Source organism: Aethalodelphis obliquidens, unplaced genomic scaffold, assembly GCF_003676395.1.
Source record: "Aethalodelphis obliquidens isolate GAN/ISIS:26980383/991018 unplaced genomic scaffold, ASM367639v1 scaffold31, whole genome shotgun sequence".
Taxonomy (NCBI): domain Eukaryota; kingdom Metazoa; phylum Chordata; class Mammalia; order Artiodactyla; family Delphinidae; genus Aethalodelphis; species Aethalodelphis obliquidens.
The window spans coordinates 7,844,823-7,850,822 of NW_020837975.1; positions in this window are offsets into that span (position 1 = coordinate 7,844,823).

A 6,000-nucleotide genomic window follows, 5' to 3' on the forward strand; every position below is an offset into this window, starting at 1 on the left:
GCAGAGCTGTGCCAATGACTCACCATCACTAGGTTGAGGCTGTGGAATGGACTCTCGGGGCTGCTGGGACCCTCAGACCCCAGGCCCTCCCGCCTTGGTCTTCCACCTTTACGGAGGGACTTGAGGCTTCTGAGTAGGGTGAGCTTGGGATGGAATGGGCAGGGGGGGAGTTGGGGCAGAGTTGGGTGGGGGACTGGGGGAAAGGCTGTGTGAATGCACTGACTTAGTCTCACCACCAGGTGGCGACAGGAACCTACCCGCTGCGAGAGGGCCAGCCAGGCCGAAGGAGAGGACCACTGGGAATAACGCAAAGATTTTCGAAAACTTTTTTGAGTACTAGGTAAATGCTAAATCTTTATTTTCTTTCACTTCCATTTACTTAATGCAACAGTCCTGTGGTAGGCGCCATTACCCTCCTTTAGGGGATGAAATGGAGGTGGTGCTGGTAACTGGCGACCAGGAATTTAACCCAGTCAGTAGGACTCCACATTACTCTCTTAACCACTGAAGTCATAGTCACAGCTACAGCGGCCTTTGGAATTCCTCGGGCCCTGTGATTCCCAAACCTGTATGATGATAAAAATCACCTGAGGCTCTTTTAAAAAAATTCAGATTTCCTGGGTCCCAGGACAGGCACTGAATTAGAATCTCCCAGGAAAATGGGCTTGGGAATGTGTGTGGTTAACAAAAGTTCCTGTTTGGAAACATGAATCTGCTCTCAGAGAGGGAAAGTAACCTGCCCAAGGTCACACAGCCAATCCCCTCCAACTTCTTAATACCCTCTAATTCTGAAGCCAGGCCATAACCCCCAAAAGAAGAGACAATATAGCACATGACCCACAATTCCACTTCTGGGTATATGCCCCAAAGAGTTAAAAGTAGGACCTTGAAGAGATATTTGAGCACCCATGTTCATAGCAGCATTATTCACAATAGCTAAAGGGTGGATGCCACCCAAGTGTCCTTCAACAGATGAATGGATAAGCAAATGTGGTGTATACATAAAATGTATTATTATTCAGCCTTAAAAAGGAAGGGAGTTTTGACATATGTTACAACATGGGTAAACTTTGAGGGTATTATGCTAAATGAAATAAGCCCATCACAAGAAGACAAATACTGTATGATTCCACTTATAAGAGGTACCTAACAGTCAAATTCATACAGGCAGAAAGTAGAATGGTGGTTTCCAGGGGCTGAGGGGAGGGGGCAATGGGGAGTTATTGTTTAATGGCTACAGAGTTTCAGTTTTGCCAAATGAAAATGGTTCTGGAGGTAGATGGTTGCACAATAATATGAATGTACTTACATTGAACTGTACACTTAAAAATGGTTAAGATGGTTAATTTTATGTTATGTGTATTTTACTAGAATACAAAAAGTTGGAAAAAAAAGATAAGGCAATCTATGCCCAGCCCTGGAGGGTTGATAGTGGTGAAGCATGAGAAGGTGTGTGATTTTCTTCATCTTTTGAATGATTTTATGAATAAATATTATACGGAATTTGATGAGTATTGTCAGATCACCTTTCTCCTCAAAAAGGATTGAACTAATAATGTATGGATGTACTTTTTTCCCAATAACTTCACCAATTTTGGGTTTTATTATTTTACTTTTTTTCCTGTTTAATGGGTGAGAGATAGTACTTCATTATTATTTAAATTTGCATTACCGCTTGTTAGACTTAAAGTCAAAGGTCCAGAACTGACCAGTGTCATTGACAGCCTCAGAATGATTTTCCTCAAAATGTTAATTCTTGGGGAATTCCCTGGCAGTCCAGTGGTTAGGATTCTGTGCTTCCACTGTAGGGTGCCTGGGTTCGATCCCTGGTCGGGGAACTAAGATCCCCGCAAGCCACACACACAGCCGGAACAAAGAAACAAACAAACAAAATGTTAATTCTCGATTTATTATACTGAATAAAACAAGTCCATGTTTATTGTTAAAGTAAATTAAAAAACCTACTAGGTCTGTTATTGAGAGGAGGAAGTGGCTCCTGCTTGAGCTTCTGCCATGATTGTTCCTGCTTATTCAACATTAATTCCAGGTTCTGAGATGGAGGCTCACAAAGAGAGGGGTGGGTTTGGAGACCACAAGTGTAAAAACTCCTGTTCATTTTGTGACACCTCGTGGCGGCCCTCCCAGTGGCTGTTTTTACGTACCTTCTAGGTCACTCTCCTTGTGATGGGGCAAAAATGGTCAGTGAGAGGCTGGCATAGACATGTGCCCCCCCCCCCAAAAAAAATAAAAGAGTCCTGTAATTATTGGTCCAATTTCTCCTCCCTCCATCTTCCCTTCCTAAAGAAGACTGATTCTTCCATTCAGGAAAGTGGCTGAGTTGAGCTGGGTATGGACGAGGAGCGTTTTTGATCGCTTTATTTTTTTTTTGGTGGGAGATAGAGATGGAGTAGCTCCAGGGCATGAGGAGATTTTAATTAGTGTGGCTTTGAACTATGTATTTGACTCCCTTTAAATCCCTTGAGAGGTGTGACTAAAGAATGAAATTGCTTGTTAATTACTTTAGGCTATTGGGTTGTATTTCTTGTGTCAGATACCATTCTGAGACTGAGTCACATGTGCCCACATTTTATTAGGGTTCCACCCTTACTAATGAAGACTTGGGCATGAGCTCTCGAGCCTCCAACACCCTGGGGTCTTGGCTCCTTGACAGCCCTGCCACCCACCACCAAGGCCACACCTTGGACCCTGTCATCACCCGAAACTGCTCCACCTCTGAAATTACAATTCAGACGTCCCACTCTTTAGTGACAATCACCTCCCCCAACCCCTGCCCACTTTCCTCTACCACACCTCTCCCCTGACCCCACTGGGGCTTCTAGCCCATTGATCCCTATTGTTCTGCCCAAGCATCTTTTCCCTTTTCTGTTGGTAATGACACCCACTTATTCCTTGGAGGAAACTTCATTTTTTCTCCCATATGGATAATATGATTCAGGTGAGGCTGACTCTACCCTCACATCTGGGCAATCATACTTCAGATTCTTGGCCACATCAATTGGTCAGGGGTGGGCATGTGACCCTGTTCAGTCCAGGGAGAGCCAACCCAGTACCATTGCTGAGACGCCAGAGAAGGGGTCGTTGTGGTGTGCGGGCTTCTCACTGCGGTGGCTTCTCTTGTTGTGGAGCACAGGCTCTAGGTGCGCGGGCTCAGTGGTTGTGGCTGATGGGCTTAATTGCTCCGTGGCATGTGGGATCTGCCCGGACCAGTGCTCGAACCTGTGTCCCCTGCATTGGCAGGCAGATTCTTAACCACTGTGCCACCAGGGAAGCCCCCTCCATATGTATTTTAGAATCAACCTGTCACATTCTACCAAAAAAGAAAAACAAACCATGAGGATTTTGATTTGATTGCATTGACTCTACAGGTCAGTACATTGTTCAAAAATGAGTCTTCTAATTCTTTTTTTTTTTTTCAAATGTGCACATATTAAGAAGAGAAGATAGAAGATGGGGGAGACCTAACAAAATTTGTTTTTTTTCCAGCTTTATTGAGATATAATTGACGTATAACACTGTGTATTTTTAAGGTGTACAATGTGATGATTTAATACATTTATAAATTGCAAAATGATTACCACCATAGCATTAGCTAACACTCCAACCAGTCACATAATTACCATTTCTTTTGTGTGGTGAGGACATTTAAGATCTACTCTCTTAGCAATTTCAAGTATATAATAGAGTATTATTAGCTATAATCACCATGCTGTACATTACATCCCCAAAACTTATTAATCTTATGACTAGAAGTTTGCATCCTGGAAGTTTGTCTTCCAGTCTTCGAACATGGTGTGAGTGTGTGTGTGTGTGTGTCCACTCATGCGTATACTCACACACATACATTTATTCAGTTAATTAAAAATTTTTTTCTCTATAATGTGTTTTGCACATCTTTTGTTAATTTTTTTTTTTTTTTGGCTGCATTGGATCTTCATTGCTGTGCACGGGCTTTCTCTAGTCGTGGCGAGTGGAGGCTACTCTTCGTTGCGGTGCTTGGGCTTCTTATTGCGGTGGCTTCTCTTGTTGCAGAGCACGGGCTCTAGGTGCGCAGGCTTCAGTAGTTGCAGCACAGGGGCTCAGTAGTTGCGGCCCATGGGCTCTATGGTATGCGAGCTTTGGTAGTTGTGGTGTGCGGGCTGAGTAGTTGTGGCTCATGGGCTCTAGAGCACAGGCTCAGTAGTTGTGGCGCACGGGCTTAGTTGCACTGTGGCATGTGGGATCTTCCCGGACCAGGGCGCAAGCCCATGTTCCCTGCATTGGCAGGCGGATTCCTAACCACTGCGCCACCAGGGAAGTCCCTCTTTTGTTAAATTTATTCCTAGATGATTGCTATATTTTTTAGTGCTCTTCAAGTGTCTTATTTAAAGTCCAGATTTTTTGGCTCAGCCTCTGGAGAGTCTGAATGAGTAGTTCTGGGTGGGCCCAGTGATTCTGATGTGCAGCCAGGCCTGGGAACATGGGCCTCTCTGGGGCTCCCCTCATGATCTCTTTTCAAACATATTCAGTCCCCTCCCCCTCCCAACTGGCCCCATCCCATAAGCTGATGAACAGGCTCAAGTCTCTCTCTCTTGGAGTAAGCCTGCTAATCCCCTCAAGGTCCTGCCATCACATTTTTATCCCACTCACAGCCACACTTTCAGAAGGGGTTGTCTACACCTATGATTTCAACTTTTTATGCTTGTGTATGCCTAAATAAATTTGAAAAACCATGTAGCCCCTCACACATTTTAAAATTGACATCTAATTCAAATCATCCTTACCCACCCCTGTGTCCTTCTGGTCTACCAAGCAGGCTTTTTTCCCTTGCCCCCTCATACTCCCTCACCCTCTGCAGGGTGGCCTCTGGTGCCTGCATGCCACTAAATCTGCTCTACTCAAGGTCTTTAGACTTCCCTGTCACTAAATTGCAGGGACAGTTTCAGTCTTTGTCTTACCTGCCTTCTCTGCAGCATTTGAAGCTCTTGGCACTCCTTCATTTTATATGCTCTCTCCCTGGGTGCCCATGACATCACACTTTCCTGGTCTCCCCTCCTCCCTTCTAACAAGCTACTTACTGACTGTGATGAGTGATTGAAGGGAACAAGCAGGCAGAGGGGATGGAGGGTGCCAGTCAATGGAGGGTGCCAGGGAATGGAGGATACCAAGGGATGGAGGGTACCAGGGGATAGAGGGCACCAGGAATGGAAGGTACCATGGGATGGAGGGTACCTGGGGATGGAGGGCGCCAGTGAATGGAGGGTACCAGGGAATGGAGGGTGCCAGGGAATGGAGGGTACCAGGGGGTGGAGGATACCAGAGAATGGAAGGTACCATGGGATGGAGGGTACCAAGAGATGGAGGGTACCATGGGATGGAGGGCACCAGGGAATGGAGGGAATAAGGGGATGGAGGGCACCAGGGAATGGAGGGTACCATGGGATGGAGGGCACCAGGGAATGGAGGGAATAAGGGGATGGAGGGTACCAGGGAGCGGAGGGTAATTGAGTTTCCTTGGCTCCATCCTCTTCCTATCCCATAATGCCAATCCCATACCAAGATTTGTTGATCATACCCACACACACGACATTTTTTCCCTCAATGAAGAAAAAAGTAATGTTGATCATTATAAAAATTTAAGCATGTTGAAAAGAAAAAGAGAGAAAATTTAAATCACCTGAAATCCCCCAACCCTGAGAAAATCCACCATTATAACATTGGTGCTTGTCCCTTCATTTGCCTCCCTGTGCATTTACACACACCAAATGTGTTAGTTTACAAAAAGTTGGAAAAATGGTTATTATTTTAGATGCCCTTTTTCTTTTAAAATTTTTACTTATTTATCGTTTTGACTTTTCTTCCCCAGAAAACCACTGTTAACACTGTGGTATGTGTCCTTCTAGACTTTCCACCTGTTGATAGAATCACACATAAAAAACCTGGAACATATAGAGCAGCGGTCCCCAACCTTTCTGGCACCAGGGACCGGTTTCGTGGAAGACA